Source organism: Rhinolophus ferrumequinum, chromosome 23, assembly GCF_004115265.2.
Source record: "Rhinolophus ferrumequinum isolate MPI-CBG mRhiFer1 chromosome 23, mRhiFer1_v1.p, whole genome shotgun sequence".
NCBI classification, from domain to species: Eukaryota; Metazoa; Chordata; class Mammalia; order Chiroptera; family Rhinolophidae; genus Rhinolophus; species Rhinolophus ferrumequinum.
Genome location: NC_046306.1, coordinates 24246906 through 24266850, shown reverse-complemented (window position 1 = coordinate 24266850; position 19945 = coordinate 24246906).

Below are 19945 nucleotides of genomic sequence, written 5' to 3'. Positions count from 1 at the left end.
CAGTTCTCTTTTAGTTACTATTTGCATGCAATGTCTTTTTCTGTCTTTTCACTTTACATCTATTTGTCTTTGAATCTTAAGTGAATCTTTTGTAGACAGCATATAATTGAACATTTTTAAAAATCCATTTTGTCAATTTGTACTTTTTGATGAGAGAGTTTAATCCATTTTCATTTAAAGTAATGACTGATAAGGAAGAAGTTACTTTTGCCATTTTGTTGTTTTCTGTGTTTTATAGCTTTTTTGTCCCTCATTTATTCTATTATTGCTTTCTTTAGTGTTCAGTTGATTGTTTTGTAGTGATATTTTTTGATTCCCTTCTCATTTCCCTTTGTGTATTTTATAGATATTTGTGATGTCTATAAAAATATATTATATAGATAATTAGAAATATTTATAAAAATTAAAAATTTTAATGGTATGGGGCTTTTATGTAACAGCCTAAAGTTATAACAATCTTAATTTGAATTGATACCAACTTAATTTCAATTATATACAAAAATTCTACTCTATACACCTCTGCTTCTTCTCCCACTTTATGTTATTGATGTCACAAATTACATCTTCATACATTGTACACCTACTAATATAGATTTATAATCCTTTTTATTCATTTCTTTTAAATCTTATAGAGAATAAAAAGTGGAGTTACAAATAAAAATTACAGTAATATTTGCTTTTATATTTGTCCAAGTATTTACCTTTACCAGAGATCTCTATTTCTTCATACAGCTTTGAGTTACTGTCTAGCATTTTTTCATTTTAACCTGAAGGACTCCCTCTAGCATTTCTTGTAGGGCAGTCTAGTGGTAACAAATTTCCTCAGCCTTTGTTTATCTTGAAATGTCTTGATTTCTCCCTCATTTTTGGAGCATAGTTTTGCTGGATATAGAATTCTTAGTTAAATTTTTTTTTCTTTTAACACTTTAAATAGATCCTCCTATTGTCTTCTAGACATCAAGGTTCCTGCTGAGAAACAAGTTGATAATTATATTCAGAATCCTCTATGTGTAATGAGTCAGTTCTCTCTTGCTGCTTTCAAGATTTTCTCTTTGGCTTGGTACAGTTTGATTATAATGCAGCTCAGAATAGGTCAGTTAGAGTATATCTTACTTGGAGTTCATTCATCTTATAGATTTGTAGATACATGTATTTCATCAAATTTGTGAAGGTTTAACTATTATTCCTTCAAATAATCTCTCTGTCATTTTCTTTGGGACTCCCATAATGCATATCTTGGTCCTTTGATGCTGTCCTACAAATCCCATGGGCTCTGTTCACTTTTTTTCATTTTTTTCTCTTTCTGTTCTTCACACTCAGTAATTTCATTTGTCCTATATTCAAATTCACTGATTCTTTCTTCAGCTTGCTTAAATGTATTGCACATAATACGCAGCAAAATGGCAGACTAGGAAGCTCCAATCTCTTGTTCTTCCCATAGAACATCAAAAACAACAATCACACAAGAAACTGGGCTGAACTAATATGGGAGCTCTCGGAAACAGTCAAAGGTTTACAGTAAGCCAAGTGAACATCTAATTAAGATGTCTGGAACAAGAGATTGTGGGTGGACACATACAATACATCATCTATGGACCCAGGCATCTGTGAGTCTGCAGTGTCCCTGCATCTTTCATGAGCAGTGCCTGCTGCTTTGCCTTACCTGAGATCCAAGCAAATGAGGTCTGCTTTGCAACCTCTAATTTGAGGGAGGGAAACTAGGGGCTGGGCTGCTGCTTCCTCCAGACCAAGACCACCATCGTGCTAGGAAAAGGATGGACAAGGGTTAGTTGTGCTGCCACAAAACTTTTCCCACTGTTTTGAAAGTGGCCTTTTCTTGATTGTGTGTTCATTTGGTTGTTATAAACTTTTGTTGACTGTTTTCCAGAGCTCCTATATTATTTCAATCCAGTTTCTGATGCTTCCATTGGAGCTATGACGACTTGGAGCTTCCTAGTCTGCCATTTTGTTGCCTTTGATGAACAAAACACTAGAAACACTCAAATATCTAGCTGCACAATACAAGAAAATGAACAGAATTGCTGGTGTGAATGTGTGCAGGGCAGAAGTTACTATGGATAATTGGGATCAGAAAAGGCCTTGGGGAAGGGATACTTTCTAAACTGAAGGAGGGGAAGGAAATGCGAGGAAAGGAATTGGAAAAAGGGCAAGAACAAAGATCAGAGGTAGGAAAGAACCTGGTTTTTCCTGGGCCCCGTTGGCAAGCTGATGTGCCTGAAGTCCAGGAAGACCTGGGAGCCAAAGCATATAGTGACTAAGGACCAAGATGTGTAGTTGGGCTTCATTCTAACTCAGATGAAAACCCATGGAGGGTTTTAAGAACTGAAGAGACCTTGTGATTGTTGTTTAAAATGACAAAGCTCTTTGGTAGATAAGGCTTAGTGTGGAAGCAGGGAGACTAGTGAGGAAGCTGGCATAGACACCCTGGTGAAAAATGAAGCCAAACTCTGGGAATTCGGGGCTCGTCCTTGGCAGGAGTCACAGTGAAGCAGAGAGTTTCATGGGAACAACCTGGCAGCATCCCTGAGGGCTCTCCTAGATGGACCAGGGAATAGCCTTGGTCAAGTCAAACCATGCCTGATGCTGGGATGGGGGCTGCTTTTGCCTTGTGGACTTCATTTGAAGTTCTGTGCTCCTCCTCTCTCCTCACTGTGCTTTTCTCCAGGGTAAAGAAGGCAAGCTGTACTTGTGGGGGCTGCACAACTGGCATCGGAAAAGCCTGTCTTCTTCAAAAGGGAACTGGACCTGGAGGAGATGGGGAAGCTGGGGCCCAAGGGAGAGCACATGACCGTGGCCTTGCAGCGAGTGGGCTTCCTTTAGTGGGGATGAGTCAGTGACCACATCACTCAGTCCCTGCTGTTACTGAGGTGTCAGCATTCTCCGTGTGTCTGAGGTTACACACAAAGATTCCAGAGGAGGGATGGCTTGGCCAGAGTCCCGACCGTCGGACTCACAGTGTGATGTTGTGCAGGCTGCTGCCCCTCTCTGCGGCTCAGTTTCCTCATCTGTACCACTGAGGTGATAACAGTTCCCACAACATTGGGTTATGGTGACCTATGTGAGCTAATGTGTACAGAGCACAGAGCAGGTGCCTGGCTCACTGTGAATGCTCAGGAATTGATCTTTGCAATGACATTGCTAATTGCTGTAATAACTGTTATTATCAGTAGGGGATCTCACCAACAGTTTTAGGCGCCCAGCAGAACCACAGAATCCAGCATGGTCTTGTTTGAGAGAATGTCAGAGGGAATGATCTTGTCTTCTTGTTCCCTCTGTCTTAGCCACAGAGCTTGCCTGCTCTCAGGCCTTGCAACCCATCTCATGTTCAAAATGAAATGTCGTGGGTCAAAGGGAAGGACAGAGAACCTGCGGAAGGAAGGACTATGAGTGATTACATCCATGTCTCGTAGACAGGTGGCATTTGAGATGGACCTGGAGTTTGGGTTTGAGCTATGCATGCTGAATTGCAGGGTTAGTCAGGGGAAAGGAGGAGCCTTTGCCAGGGTGTGAAGGCAGAAAAACTTTTCTTATTCCTTTTGGGCAGAAAAGAGAGTGGTTCATCTTGGCCATAGTGGAGTTTACAATGGGAGGGTGAGTTGGTAGAGTGTGGCTAGATCACAGGTGCTAGGGGAGGAGAATTTGGCCTTTACCCTGGAAATGATGGGGTGCTGCAACTGTTTCTGAGGAAGGGAGGACCATCCTTTGAACTGGGCTTTGGGAAGACCATTCTCTGTCAGCTCATACATATGCCAGAAGCTCCAATACTTGCCTGGAGCCATAACAGCAGTCTAGACCAAGGATGCCAAGGCCCAATCTTGGGCCCAATCATACTGGGAGTATGAATGGAGAGAGATTCCAGATGAAGTGGTAGAATCAACAAGACTTAATAACTGACTAGAAGTAACTTGGGTGAGGGAGGACCCAAGGCCAACTCCCAGATTGGCGCTCAGACACCTGGGCAGTTGAGATGAAGGCCGAGGATAGAGCAGGTTTGGGGAAGAAAATGGTGGTGGCCGGTATGGACACACCTTTCTTGAGGAGCTGGTGAACCCTCTGCATGGGCAGTTGGTTTCGTAGGACTTAGAGGTTTCAGGATTGGGGATGGGTATTTGACAATGGTGCTGCCCCGAGTTTGGCTGGTTTGTTGAGGGACACAGGCAGAGGAGACGACGGTGGGCAGAGATGCTGGCTGCTGCTGTCCCGTTGGCCTGTGTGTGCCCTACTCTGGCCCTAGAACAGGCTTGTCCCTTTCCTCTGTTGCCATTCCTCCCTTCTCATCTTACACTTCCTTTCTGGCCCTCATTTAACTGCGTCATTTTAGGGAACTTGGAAACCAGGCCTCGTGTCTTTAACTTACAAAATTATACACTCCAATGAACCGGAAAGGGACTTTGGAATAATTCTATTGAAAATATGTGGGTTTTCGCCTTGAAATGATCTTCCTGAAATTATCCCCTTTCTCTCTTTATAAATATTAAAAAGAAGGAATCAGAGCTTAGTGCTTTAAATCCCTATTCAGAGACTTTCTTGTCTGCCTCCCAGGAAAGCAACCAGTCATTTCTGAGGAAGAAAAGCAGGAGGCTGGCTTAGTTCCCTTTAACATGACACCCCCCTGCCTCGAATCCACCTTTTGGAGTACCCCTGACCAATCCCTCCGTGTTCCCCTGCAGCTAAGCTGGGATTTGCTGGAATGTTATGTGTCAGTGTGGGGGTGTGAGAGAGAAGGAGCAGGCTCAGGAGGGGTGAGGAGAGAGAAGGCGAGAAAGGCTGCAGGGAGATGGAGGCAAAGAGAGACAGAGACAGAGCAAGAAAGCAGGGAGAGATAGAAGGGAGACAGTGAGAGGGGGAGAGAGAGCTCTGGGGAGAAAGACAGAGACATGAAAACCCAGAGATAGGTGGGCTGGGGCAAGAGCGATAGAGACACAGAGACTGAGGATTAAAGGAGACAGAGACTACAGAGAGAAAGTAGCACACAGATGCAGAGAGAGAAAAGTAAGACACACTACCCTGTTTCCCCGAAAATAAGACCTCGCCGGATCATCAGCTCTAAGGCGTCTTTTGGAGCAAAAATTAATATAAGATCCAGTATCATATCACATCATATATTATATCATATCATATCATATTATATTAAGACCCGGTCTTTTAGTAAAATAAAAGCAGGTCTTATGTTAATTTTTGCTCCAAGAGATGCATTAGAGCTGATTGTCTGGCTAGGTCTTATTTTCAGGGAAATGGTAATAGAGAAAGTGGGAGGGTTAGAGGAAGCAACAGGGAGCCAGAGGTGAAAACTGATGCAGAGAGAGGCCCCAGGAATGGAGACGACACAGATTGACAGCGGGGGGGTAGAAAAGAGCCATGGGGAAAGACATATCAAGACAGTGACACATGGCAGGGGACGTGGGGGGAGGTGATAAGGAGACAGGGTGGGCCTGTGCCACTCTCTGACTGAACGTCGGCTTGTGCTGGGGACGAATGTGTGACTTGTGTGCAGCATGACATCCAATGGACAGAAGTAACTCATTCCCAGTCTGGCTCCCCTGGCACCTGCCTCAGTGCCATGACTCAGGTTGACTTTTGATACAAAAGGGAGAGGTGGAGGTAGAAGGAAGAGGTTAACAGGAACCGGGCTTAGGAGATAGGAGGACCCAAGTTCAAGTATCAGCTCTGCCAACCACTGCTATGTCACCCTAGGCATGTTATTCAGTCTTTGGAGCCTTGGTTTTCTCATCTGAAAAATGGGGATAATGATACCTACATCATAGGGTTGTGCCACCCCCCGAGACACCACATCTAGGGGCCTTGGCACAGCACCTGGTGATATAGCACGCACTCCATCTCACATAAATCGACTGATGTTTATCGTCCATCCTGGAGTCGGGGCTCAACTGCAATCTTTCTGTGATCTCAGAACTGACCAGTGCTGGCCCTGAAGACCTGGGGATAAAAACTACCCAACTGGCATCTCAAAAGAGGAAACCCACAGGAGGAAGGGAACAGGGAAATGGGAAGCTTTTGTGGCTGGGAGAGTTCCTGAGAAGGGTTTCCCAGGTAGCTGTGGTGCGTGCAAGAGGTAGGGAGCATTGCGTACACGTAAGTGGCCTCTGTCTCTCTGAAAGGAGACCTGGTGAGGAAGGCAGTGCACCAGCCTGTGGCTCCCTGTGTGACCTTGAACCCTCCAGGGGTTTGCCTGCCCATCTGACCAAGAGGCTATCATCAGACTCCAGGCTCTACAGGGTTTTTAGGACACTAACACTCAGCGATTCTCAAAGTCTATGATTGTAAGCAGTCCGACCTATGGTGGGAGTGGAGAGGGTGTCCCCTGCTCCCCACCCTCCACCCCCCCAAAAAAAAACTGCAACAGGAACAGAGGCCTGTTGCCTGCTGAAGGATCTGTCACAAAGCACTGTAGTTGGTTACCGGTTACCACATAAGCCAAGCCCTTGATCTGCCGTGTTTGAGGAAACCCTTTGTTCCTTTCAAGTCTCTATTCTCTCAGCTGGGGCTGGTGCAGAGAACCGAAGCAGGGAGTTTTTTCTTTCTTCCTTTTCTTTTTGGATTTTTAAAAATAACTGGCTTGTGCATTCAGGCCGTTTTTCAGAATTGGGTTCTCAGGCTGGGGTTCAGGGCCAGGGACTCCAGCCCCCCTTCGCCCTGGGAAGGCCTGGGAGAAGGGAAAGCTGAAGGGCTGGGTGGAGGGAGAGGACATTTAACCTTTCCCCAAGAGAGAGGCTCAGGCACCAACACTGAGGTAGGCTGAAAGGCACAGAATGATGGGGGTTCTAACGCTGCCTGCAGCACCCCCAAGCTGGCCAACCCTGGTGCGCTCCCATCCCCTTCTGGACTTCAGTTTTGTTAAGTGTCAGATTGGAGGCCACAGAGATGGCTTGCCTCTCTCAATTGCTGGGTCCCTGCCAGACATTACTAATTGATTACCCTCCCCCAGAGAGCTTGGGTAAGCCTTGAGAATCCTTTTAACACAATGCTCTGGGTGTTTGCTACCAATTGGATTTGGATGCAAAATGAGACCTGCCTTTCATCCTAGACAAGAGCATCTCCGAGGGGCCAACGTGAAGTGGGTACTCAATAAATATTTGTTTGATGTATGGACGATTTTTTTTTTTTTGGTCCTTACTAAACATTAGGCATTGTTCTAAGTTCTTTCTAAGCAGTGAACAAAAGAGAGTTCCTGACCTTAATTCAATGTGTGAGGAAGGCAGGCAACAAGCAAGTAAGCAGAGAAATAATATCAGATGTCAGGTGTGATCAGTGCTATGAAGAAAAACGAGCCCGAGTAAAACAATAGAGAGTGACAGAGTGGAGATGGGGTGGGGGGCACATTGTAGAAAAGGTCACCAGAGAAGGTCTTCTGAGAAGGTGATAGTGAAGCAGAGACCTCAACCAAGTGAGAGAATCTCTTAAGATTCCATCACTCTAAGACTCTGAGTCTAACCTGGTTTGACACTAAGATTCTATTTTCTGTTGCATAAGATTCTAGAATCCCATGAATCTAAGAACTTATAACTAAAATTACAGATTGGTACTTCTCTCACATTCCATGACAGTGAATCTAGAATTGTATGACTCTGAAATTCTAGGATTCACTGAAGCATCCTTTTGCTTGAATAGACCAGGATTCATTGCCTACCCTCTCTCTCTGCCACCCCTAGGAAACGGAGCTGAAAATAGAAACCATCAAAACAACAAGCCATTCCAGCTCTAAGTGCCATAGTAAACAAATGGTCCAATGTTACTCCGATTGGTTTAATTGCAGCAGTTCCAGACAAGCCCATTCATGACGATCTTCGGTTGATGGAGAGGGGGAGTACGCCCCCAGGGGAAGGAGTGGCTTGTGGCTAGCCGTGGGGGGAGGTCCTTACCACCAACGCAGATGAGGCTGAGGTGCTGGGGAGCCTGTTGGATTTCAGCAGCCTAAACCCTGTTTGGCTAGATTAGGCCCCTTTTGCCTTTGGCGATTAACATGGTGAATATTTTAATTAGGAGGGTAAAGAAAGGCGTCTCCAAGGAGGTGGCGTTAGAGCTGGACCTGAAGATGAGGAGGATGGCAGGTTCACAGACAGCCAGGGGAAGTGAGTCCCAGGCAGGGGGAACAGCAAATTCAAAAGTCCTGAGGTGAGAGACAGCTCGGCTTGTTCCCAAAGCAGTTGGAAAACAGGAAAATGAGGAGATGAGATCGGAAGGGTGGGAAGGGGCTGGATCCTATAGGAGTTTGTGGAAGCTACTGGAAGGTTTTAAATAGAGGAGTTGCATAATATAATTCCATATTTAAGAGATTCCTGAATGCTCTGAATAGATTGGACTACTGATGGCAAGAGCAAAAGGTAGAAGACCAGTAAAAGACTGTGGTATCTGTCCCAGTGAGAAATGATGGTGGCTTGGATTTAAAGGTGGTGGTAGTAGATCCATCTGTTCATCTGTCCCTTCTTCTCATCCATCCATCCATCCATCCGTTTATTGACCAAACACTTAGTAAGTATCTATGAGAGTTTGGCACAATCCTGGGATTACAAGGACAAATGAACATGGTTCTCCACCATGAGGAGCTCAGGAAATGGCCGGGTTCACGACCCTGCAATGCAATGGTGAATGCTCCAGTCAAGGAATGCACAAAGTACCGTGTGAGCTCAGGGGAGGAAATTCACTGAGCCTGGGACTTTGGGAAAGGCCCCATGGAAGAGATGACGTTGTTTGTGCTGGGCCTTTTGAAGGACACGGAGGAGCTGGACGGGCAGGAGGAGAGTGTTCCCCGCAAGGACACAGCTGGAGTAAAGGCCACGTGTGAGCACGGCATGTCCTGAAAATGTGAGGATGTCCAGGTTGGTGGGATCCCGAGGTGTGTGCAGGGACACTGTGGGAGGGGAGTTCGTGTCCACTTGGGGAGAGGTGGAGTGTATGCTTGTGGCTGGGCCTGCCCCTTCCCACTCAGCTCCGCCTGCCCGTCAGAGCTGAGTAATTCAATCAAGCACCAGCGCTTAAACAAGATGCAGCTGTTTAGCAGATGTTGCCTTCCACCCCAGATGGAGGTGCATCTTGGCGGCGGGCACAACATTTTCAGGGCATCTAATTTGTGAGGCTGCGGAGAGGAAAGGAATTCAAGATGCTGCCATTATTATTTAATGACCACCATTCGTTACACAGCCGCCTTCCCCCCAGTGCCACTACCACATGTCACACATTCCTGTTGGCTTCGGCCTGGAGACAGAGAGGCAGGTGGGCTAAGGAGTTTGACTTGCTAGCTCCCATTCAGAAAACAAGAGGGAAAGGGTGAATGACACAGTCGCCAACCCGCAGAGCCCTCAAAAACTTTGACGATGATGGAAAATGACATATCCCCCATTTGTCGTGAAAGGGGCACAGATAATAGCTGCTACCTACAGAGTCAGGCCCTGTGCCAGGGGCTTCATAGACCTCGTCTCTGGTTTTCTAATCCTCCTAATACCTCTGCACAATCCTACCTCAGGAACTTTGCCTCGCTTTCTCCTCGGGCTGGGAATGTTTTTCCTCCAGATGTCTGCATGGCTAATTCCCCCTGTCCATCAGGCCTTGGATTAAGTGCTGCCTCCTCAAAGAGCTCCTTCCTGACTGCCCTACACAAAATAGCACCCTTCTCCATCATTCTTTACCCCTTTTATCTTTCTTCATCACCCGATATGTGTATATTTGTTCACCATCTCTTTCTTTCCTCTAGAGTTTAAGCTCTCAAGGGCAAGGATGTTTTTGTCTGTTTTATTCATTGTGGCCTCCCCAGTACTGGAAAGAATGCTTGACTCAAGACAAAACTCTGTAAACATTTGTTCAATGGGTGGATGAATGATCAATGGATCTCGTTGAACGTACGAGAAGAGTGTCAGAGAGATAAAAATCACTTTCCCAAGAGTTCACGGCCCGTGAGGGGTGATTTGGGGTTTGCATTCAGGTCTGTCTGACTCTAAAGCTCTGTGCTCTGTCTCCTTCATTAAGGATTTCTTTTCCTTCCCCATAGCACTTATCACCACTTACTTATGATTTATGTGTTGGTGTGTTTGGTTTCTGTATCCCCCACCGTAACGGCAGCTCCACTGAGAGTAGAGTTCATCTGTTTTGTTCATAGCTTCTACTCAACACAAAACAGTGGCCGGCATTTCATAAATATATTCTGAGTGAAGGGTAGGAAGGGACAGAGATGGGAGGCTGGGGCTTTCTACACCCTGGCTGGGAGGGTGGGGAGCTCCAAGATGTTTCAACTTTCCTGACTCCTCCTACATACATACTTCTTTAATCTTGAAAGCAACTCTGCACAGCAGGTTTCCTCCATGCCAATTGGGTTAGAGAGATGGAGAGATGGGATTTGAACTCAGGCTTCCAGAGCTCATTGGCCATGTGAAAGGGACCCGCATTTAACACTTGCTGTCTTAGTCCACCCCAAGACACCAGCTCCTGGCCAGAAGCTCCACTCATGAGGTTCAAGGTCCTGTTTCCTGCCCAAGGTCAGCAGTGTCAGGGTCAGTGTGAAACTCACCCTGAATTCACAACTCCCCAGTTTGTCCATTTCCGTGAAGATTTTGGTGTTATTTTAACCTAAATCCCCCGTGGACTTCAATGGAAACTTTGAATCCATGAGTAACATCAGACAGCGTTTTTTTGGAGGTAGCGCAGGCGCGGAATGAACATCCATTAGCATATTCATTATCATCCGGGCCCTTTGAATGTGTTTTGTAGCTGTTCCTTTAAAGTGACTCAGTGACAATGGAGCTTTTCTGTTCATGAATTCCTGGGCCTGAAGTGGGGCTGTGGTCTGCTCCTGTGTGCTTTTCTGTGCTTTCCAAAAGGTGACAGTGAACCCATGTTGCATAAGGTAGTGGAAAGAACTCATCCAGCAGATACCCTGGTGGTGCATGAAGCACACTGTCTGCGTTGGGAAGACATAACTCCTCAAGTCACTTAGGCCGTTGTGATGGGACCTACAGGTGGGCTCAGGTAGCAAAACTGAGCTAAACTGCCTTCCAAGGAAGTGGGACCGTGTTAATAGGAAGGCCCTGAGTGCAGCAAAGAATCAGGAGTAGGTCTGGATTGACAAGATGGTTGCTCAACTCTGGAAAATGCCAGAATCACCTGGGGAGCATTTACCAACACTCAGTGCCCAGCAACTCTACGGTGAACCATTTGGTTCCAAATCTTGAGGAGTGGGGGGACAACTGAGAATCAAAGGTTGTTAAGAGTCCCCACAGGAGCCCAGTAGGCCAGCAGGCAGCTGGTCAGTGGAGCTACACTCTTCTCTGATCAAACTAGAACCAGAGGAAAAAAGAAGTTGTGGGCTGGGTGATGGTGGGGAGGGAGGAGCAATAGGAAGTCCTTGGGGGATGTGTGGGGGAGAAGGAACTTCAAAGAAAACACTTCTTTTTCTGTTTGTTTTGTAAAGAAATTTTTTTTTTACTTTTTTTTTTTAAAGCTTTTTTTTTTTTTTTTTTTAAGATTTTATTGGGGAAGGGGAACAGGACTTTATTGGGGAACAGTGTGTACTTCCAGGCCTTTTTTCCAAGTCAAGTTGTTGTCCTTTCAATCTTAGTTGTGGAGGGCACAGCTCAGCTCCAGGTACAGTTGCTGTTGCTAGTTGCGGGGGGCACAGCCCACCATCCCTTGCGGGAGTTGAACTGGAGTTGAACCAGCAACCTTGTGGTTGAGAGGATGCGCTCCAACCAACTGAGCCATCCGGGAGCTCAGTGGCAGCTCAGCTCAAGGTGCTGTGTTCAATCTTAGTTGCAGGGGCCGGAGCCCACCATCCCTTGAGGGACTCGAGGAATTGAACTGGCAACCTTGTGGTTGAGAGCCCACTGGCCCATGTGGGAATCGAACCGGCAGCCTTCGGAGTTAGGAGCATGGAGCTCTAACCGCCTGAGCCACTGGGCCGGCCCTTTTTACTTTTTTTAATAATTAAATTTATTGGGGTGACAAATGGTTAGTAAAATTGCATAGGTTTCAAGTGTACCATTTTATAATACATCATCCATGTATCATATTGTGTGTTCACCACCCAGAGTCAGTTCTCCTTCCATCACCATATATTTGACCCTCTTTACCCTCTTCTACCAGTCCCCCTCCCCCCTTACCCTCTGGTAACCACTAAATTGTTGTCTATGTCTATGAATTTTTGTTTCTTTAGTTGCTCATCTTGTTCCTTTGTTGCTTTCAGTTTTCTATACCACTTATGAGTGAAGAAATTTTCAAAATACAGAAAAGTAGAGAGACTAGTACAATGACCCTATTACCTGTTACCAGGCTCATCAGTTACCAACACTGAGTTCTTCCTCTGGTTTGGGCGTGGGGGTGGGGGTTGTTAAGGTGTGGGCTGCAGGGTGGTGATGTGCCCCAGTGTTCCTGGGAACCTCTTGTAAAGCCCACACTGCTGACCAGTGTCCCTGTGACATTGGATCCCTGGCGGGAACACAGACAGCCAGGGCCAAGCTCTCAGTGTAGGACAAGCTTTGACAGGACAGCCAACAGCTGGGACACAAGGACTTTTGTATTAAGGAAAAAAAGTTATATTTAACAAGAAATCTCCACCTATTTGGCCTAATGCCTCCTTGGCTAGTCTCCTTCATTCTCATGTGCTGGGACAGGGCCTTGGGGCTAACCCCTAAAAGGATCAAGGAAGCAAAAGAGACTGGCCTGGGAACACCCAGAGGGTGGCAGCTGGGCTGGCATGTCTCCGGCAAATCCTTTTTTTGCGTTTCTTTTTTCATCTGACAAAGTTTCCCTGAGCACCTACTACATGCTAAATGCTGCGTTCAAGGTCATGGGAACACAGTGTAAATACAGTTGAGGAAGATGCTTCCCCATCACCGCTTACACTCCAGTGCAGAAGATAGACAATAAACAGGAAGTAAAATATATAGCATATCAGATCGCCTCAAGTGCTACAGAGAAAAATAAAGCAGGGAAGGAGAGTGGGGTGGGTGGCAATTGTTAATAAGGTGCCCAGGAAAGACCTCTCTGCCAAAGTGACCCAAACCAGGTGAGGGAGGGAGATGTACGGGAGGGAGAAGCACTCCAGGCAGAGGGGACAGCAAATTCAAAGGCCCAGAGGTGGGGGTGCTCCTTCCAGGAACAGTGAGCACCTTGCATGGCTGGAGCAGAGGAAGAGTCAGGGACAGTGTTGGCAGGTGAGGTCAGGAAGGCGGGTCTTAGGGGAAGCTGGTGAGACCAGAATGTAAGACTTTGAAGCCCTTTGTAAAGACCTTTGCTTTTCTTGAGTGAGGAGAGAAACTGGTGGGTTTTGAGGAGAGGATTGAAGGATCTGGCTTATGTTTTAATGGGACCTCTCTGGCCGCTGAGTGCCGAACAATTGTAGGAGTGCCGATACAAGCAGGAGAAGGCTGTACAGTCGTCCCAGGTGGCAGAAGATGGCAGCTCAGACCAGGGCAGTCTTGGTGGGCATGGTCAGAAGTGGTCAGTGTATGGATACATTCAGAAGGTAGAGCCAAGTGGATTTATTGGCTGAAAGAACACTGAAGCATGAGACGAGGAGAGCGGTCTGGGTTGACACCAAGATATTTGATCTCAGCAGTTAGCATTGAACGGTTGACATTTCCTGGACTGGGAGTCCTGCAGGAGGGGTGGGCTTGGGAGTGATGGTTGGGAGTTTATTTCAGATAAGTTAGATTTGGGATGCCTGGGCAACACAAAATGCAAATGTCAAGTCATCCCTTGGACACACAGGTCTGGAGGGCAGGGGAGAGGCCTGGCTTGGCGTCACCCAGATGGTGGTGAGATCACGAGGCGTGTGATTGCAGATGGAGAAGTGACCTGGGGTTCTGGTATAACACGCACTGGGCTGGGCTGTTTTTCCTGGCCGGTTTGGCCAGTGTCAGGCCTGGGGGTTCCATGGAGGGACATTCTAGTGCTTCTCCCCCTTCCCATTTGCCACTCCCAATTCTTAGCATTTCCCCCAAGGATAAAGGCGAAAGCTTAGCTAGCCTCATTTTGGTTGAAAAGAGCAGAAACTCTCAGGTTAACTTGAGCCATGGGGAGTGTAGTAAAGCTACAGGCAGGGATTGAAAGGCAGGAATTTTGACTACGCCCCTCTAAGTGGCTAAATGCAGTTTAGCCACTAGGAAACCATTCAGGACCCCTGCTCCAGGGACCGCCTAAGTTCAAGGCCAGCTCAGCTAAAGGACGCGCCGGTCTTCACCTCCTCCTCTTCCTCTCTGTTCCCCTTCCCTCTCTCCGAGGTTTTGGCTTATTCATTGCCCCTGTGCCTTCACATTGTCTTTGCATTATCTGATCTTGTTAGGTCTTTCAGCTTTGATGCATTTTATGTTCCAACGCTCTGTGATCTAAATTCAAACTGGCAGCCCTGATTAGCGTTGACTGGTGTAGTAAGTACATTGCCCTCATCCCTGCTGGGTGGAGCTTTTGCACCAGGCTATCTCATTGGCTGCTGGCCAGCCTATATCTTGGCAGCCTTTGGGTCAGGTGACTTCTTCTGGTCCAATGAGCTGTTATGGCTGTTGTGGAGGTGCTATCTGGTACAGAATGTAAGGTCCATAATAGCAATGGCAGCAGTAATAATGACAGCATGGCTAATTGATTAAGGGGAACTGCAGATCAGAAAGGCTGGATTTGGGTTCAAACCCAGTCTCCACCACTTACTGTGATCTTGGACAGCTTATTCACCCTGACTATACCTCCATCTCTGCATCTCTAAGTGGAGAATAATAGTGTTAACTACGTCTCAGGGTTGTGGTGAGTGTATAAGCTAATCAATGAAACACTTATAGCGCAAATATTTAATTAGGACTCAGAAAATGTTAATCCCTATTATCCTTACTAGCAGTTAGTTCATCTGCACTAAGTTAGGTGTTTTGAAGGCATATTCTCATTCGGTTCTTCACAAAATGCCAACGAGATGGGTTGTTTGTTTAGTCCCATCATATAGCTGTGAAAATGGAACTACAGAGGTTACCTGGCTTGTCCAAAAAACCTCAGCTAATAAAAGATAGAGCCAGGATGTAGACACCGGTTTGTCTGGTTCCAGAACCATTGTTCCAAATCTCTGTGCCCCTGACAGGGCACCTATGTGTAAATGCCCACCCTGGGCTTTTTCCTCTGTGAGGCTGTGGACAGGAGCCCCCCAGAAGGTGCAGCACTCTCCCTGACTCTACCCCCAGCTCTCCCGAGCCTCCAAGGGCATAATGCCTAGTTCTCTCAACGCAATCTGCTAACGCAGGGACTGTGTGCCTCACCAGCTCTGGTTTGCAAAGGCCATTCCTCCCTTGTCCTACGTAGTCAATAGTTGGATAAGTTAGAAAAGCAGGGCTATTCCTCCCATTTGACAGATGCAGAAACTGAGACTCAACAAATGATGGAACCAGGATTCAAATGCAGGTCTGTCTGTCCCTTTCTTCTCCACATTCATTGCAGAGCAAAACTGAACCCAAATAGATCTGGAAGCTGCTGTGGGTCCTTGGACAGGGTGAAGTAAAGGCAAGAAGAACAGAGAACCTCAGAGCTGGAAGGTGCTCATTTAACTGGGCCCAGAGATGCCAGGAGGTCTCTGGCCCTGTATCCTGACCACTGCTTGGTAGTGCAGCCATTTCTGCAAAGTCTCCTACTTGTGGCCTGAGATTCATTCAGGGTTTAAAGAGAATAGAATGACATGATTTCTGGTCCCAGTTTCATTTCATGAAATATATCTGTCTGACCCTGGGGCTTGTTGCAGGCCTCCCGACCAAAGGATCACAGAGAGGGAGGATGGAGCAGCTGCAGGTTCTTGGTTCACGTTTCCTTCTTCTAACACTCACACACCATTCAGGGCTTTGCCCAGGCTCTATAGTGGCTACCAGTAAACAGCCCTTGGGCTTCATGTGTACCTCAGCACATCCCTGGAATGTGACAGACAAGGATTTGCATCTCTACATTGCACCTACTCACTGTGTGGCCTGGGACGAGTCACTTAACCTCTCTGGGCTTCCGTTTCCTCATGCATGACCCTCTCTCATGGGATTACTGTGAGGATTGAGTAAGATATATTCACATAGTACTTGGTGCAGAGCCTGCTGTGTGGCAAATGCAACTATTGTTATTTCAGGCATTAAAATCCCACGGCCCCCGCACAAAATCTTCACACACTTGCTGTTGGCATGGGAATGACTAAAAGATTTACCTTTTAAGAACATAAAAAAATAATTAGGGAGGAAAGATTATTGTGGTAACAATGTGGAGGCTACAGTAGGAGGAACAAGACAGAGAATGAAACACGTCCATTAGGAACATGTTTGACTGTTGGTAGCAAAAAAAATCCAACAGTGGAACTAGTTGTTCCTTAATAGTATGTATCCATGCTCCTCTTCTTCCTTAGTCAATAGAATCCCTAATTTCAGCTGGGCACATGGCATCTGGAATGAAGATGATAGTTTCTAGCTTCCACTCCACATCCTAAATATGGCCATGTGAGTTCTTGGGAATGAGAAATGTTTTGTGTGGCTTCTAGAAAAGATCTTAAAAGGGAAGGTGTACATCTTATTGCTCTCTTCATCCTTGCTGGCTGGAATTTGAGATGTGACGACTGGATATCAAGCAGCCATCCTGGCATCTTGGACCATGGGGTGAATTAAAGATGGCTGCTACCCAGCAATTCCACTTCTAGGTATTTATCCAAAGAAATCCAAACCACTAATTCAAAAAGACATATGCATCCCTTTGTTCATTGCAGCATTATTGACAATAGTCAAGATATAGAAGCAACCTAAGTGTCCATCGATTGACGAATGGATAAAGAAGATGTGATACATATATACAATGAAATATTACTCAGCTTAAAAAAGAATGAAATCTTGTCATCTGCAACAACATGGATGAATCTAGAGGGTCTTATGCTAAGTGACATAGGTCAGACAGAGAACGACTGTACCATTGGATTTCCCTTATAAGTGGAATCTAAAAAACAAAATAAACAAAACAGAAATTTATAGATACAGAGGACATTTTGATAGTTGCCAGATTGGGGGTGAGGGGTGGAAGGGATGGGTAAAAAAGCATTAAACAAATAGGGTTTACTTTTCTCATGTAACAAGAAATCTGAGGATAGACAGACCAGGGCTGGTATAATGGTGGGGCTGTCCCCAGCAAACATCTTTTACCTCATGTCAGTTCTAGTTATTTATTGCTACATCACAAACTACCCCCAAACAACAATTATGTTGTACAATTTTGTACTGCACTGCAGTACAAAAAGGGAAGGGATTGAGATGTACAAAATGTCAGTCATAAAAACAGTCATGGGTAGGGAATGTAGTCAATAATAGTGTAATAACTATGTATAGTGCCAGATGGGTACTAGACTCATTGGGGCGATCACTTTATAAGTTATATAAATATCTATATAAATCATTATGTCGTACACTAAAAACTAATACAGTATTGTATGTCAACTGTAATGGAAAAATAAAAAATTATTTTAAAAAAGATGTCTGCCAATTCTTTGACTCTCCTTCCTTCGAGAGGAAGAGTCTGTTTGGAAGCTCATTTCCCCTCCGTTTGAATCTGGGCTGGACTGTGACTTCTTGGACCAACAGAGTATAGTAAAAATGATGGTCTGCCAATTCTGGGCTTAGCCCTTCAGAGGACTGGCAGCTTCTACCATGGCCTCTTGGATCCATGAGCTGCCATGGAAAAGGTCAAACTACTCTGCTGAAGAGACCACCGGGAGGGGCCCTGAGACTATATGGAGCTGGAGAGGGATCCAGTTAGGCTCAGCATAGCGTCCCCATCAAAGCACCAGGCATCGCAGCATAGACATCTTGGTCCTCTAGATGAGCCCAACCATCATCTGGATACAACCGAGTAACTAGTCAATGCCTACAGATCAAAAGGGTCCCTAGCTAAGTCCTGCCCAAACTTATGATTCACAAAACTGTACAAAACAATAAAATGGTTGTTGTTTTGGGGTAGTTTGTGATGTAGCAATAAATACTAGAACTGACCATGAGGTAGAAGCTGTTTGCTGATGATGGTCCAACAATTATACCAACTCTGGGCTGGCCATCCTCAGATTTCTTGTTACACGAGAAAAGTAAACCCTATTTGTTTAAGCCTGGATGATACCTTGGGCGACTGCTCACAGCCTCAGTTTCCACACAGTTGTTAAATGGAGCATTAGCTCCTGCCCTATTACCTCCCAGAGTGCCTGAGAGAACAGAATAAGAATCAAGAAGAGAAGGCCTTTTTTATGGAATATAAACAGTACTGTATCCAAAGAGACCGAATGACATGCTCAAGCTGTTATAATATATTTAATGTGTTCATAATGGATGTGAACTTGTCATGAGCCAATTGCAAAGTATTTTGGACTCAGACACATTAGGGCTCAAGGCTCATCTCTACTACTTTCTAACGTGACAAATTGGGCCAGTAACTAAATCTCTCCAAGCCTTAGTTTCCTCATCAATAAAACACAGACGATGCTATTTCCCTTGTAGAGTCTGTATGAGAATTAAATTAAATGAGATTAATCCATTTATTTGATAAATATTAAATATCTCCTATATGCTAGCCCAGACCCACTCCTGATATTGGTGGGTTGTGCGGCCCATTCACTTCCAAAATCTAAATATTTAAAAGCTATAAATCAAGCTAATACATTGTTTTTAAAATATCCTATCCTTCTTGATGAGCTTAACTTCATCATGACCTGGAAGGCCAGGTTCAATTTGGAAACCTCAGACTCTTCAGACAGCTACACTGAAATGTAGAGAGAGTAATGATGGTGGGAGAGCTGGCCTCTGTCCTTGCTCCCTTCCCTTCTTTTTCCCAGCTCCACCCATACTGTGCAGACCCCTTACGCATGTGTAGACACCCCAGGCTCCCTTCACCCCCTTGCTCCACACTGCCTTTTGGCTACATCCTGGGCCTGGTGTTCTGCCTCCAGGGAACAGGCCTTGGACACAGGCTTGGGACCTATGGGCTGGGAACTCAGGGATCATGGGAACCCAAAGTTTATCTAGATGGAGGGGGAAGGCTTGGATAGGTATGTCCCCTTGGCTCTGTGAGGTCATATACAGCTGGCAAGGGGCCAGAGGAAGGCCCTTTAAAGCATGGGACTAGGGCAAGGTCCCCCTTGCCTAGATCTAAGGGTGGGCCTGGTCAGGCCTGTGCTGGGTTGGGAGGGGAAGGGATATAACAGTGAATGAAGCGGACACTATTCCTGACCATTGGATGGAGGGGACCCACTCCTTCAGTCTAGGCTCAGTCTCCTCCAGGTCCGTAAACTGAGGGCTTTGCGGATCGGACATCTCCAAGTCTGTATTGGAGACCAGGCGCTGGGACTTGGTGAATATCCTCGGTAAATTTCCATAAAATCAGCTGAGGGGACATTTAAGATCTGAGTGCCCAACTTCCTCCCCCAACCCAAGCCTGAACAGGAAGGGAAGAGCCTCCACCATCTACCTAATCCATCCCGCTCATCCACACAACACCTTCAGCAACCACAGCAATAGGACTTCCCTGGAAGAAAATCCCAGCTCCTTGCCAAGACCTGCAAGTCTGCTCCACTGGCCTCTGGCCAGCTGCAATGTCCTCGGCTATCACTCTTGCCGTTGCTCACTGAGCTCTAGCCCCCTTGACCCTCCCTGTGTTTGTGAAATGTACAGAGTCCATGCCTCCCACCTCCCGCCTCCCTTGCTGTTCCCTTTGCCTGGAGTACCCAGCTCTTTGCATGGCTGGAATCTCTCTTCATTCAAGCCCCAACTTAGATGGTCTCATGACATAGAGACGTTCACCGACACCCTTTTGGTGATAGCTCTCCTCTAGGCCAGTGCTCTCAATATAATGTGACCATTTTATGTCCTTCCTAGCACAGCCAGAAGTGGTAGAGCAGAGTGATTAAGAGACCACACTTGGATCCCAACTGTGTGAGCCCAGATCTGCT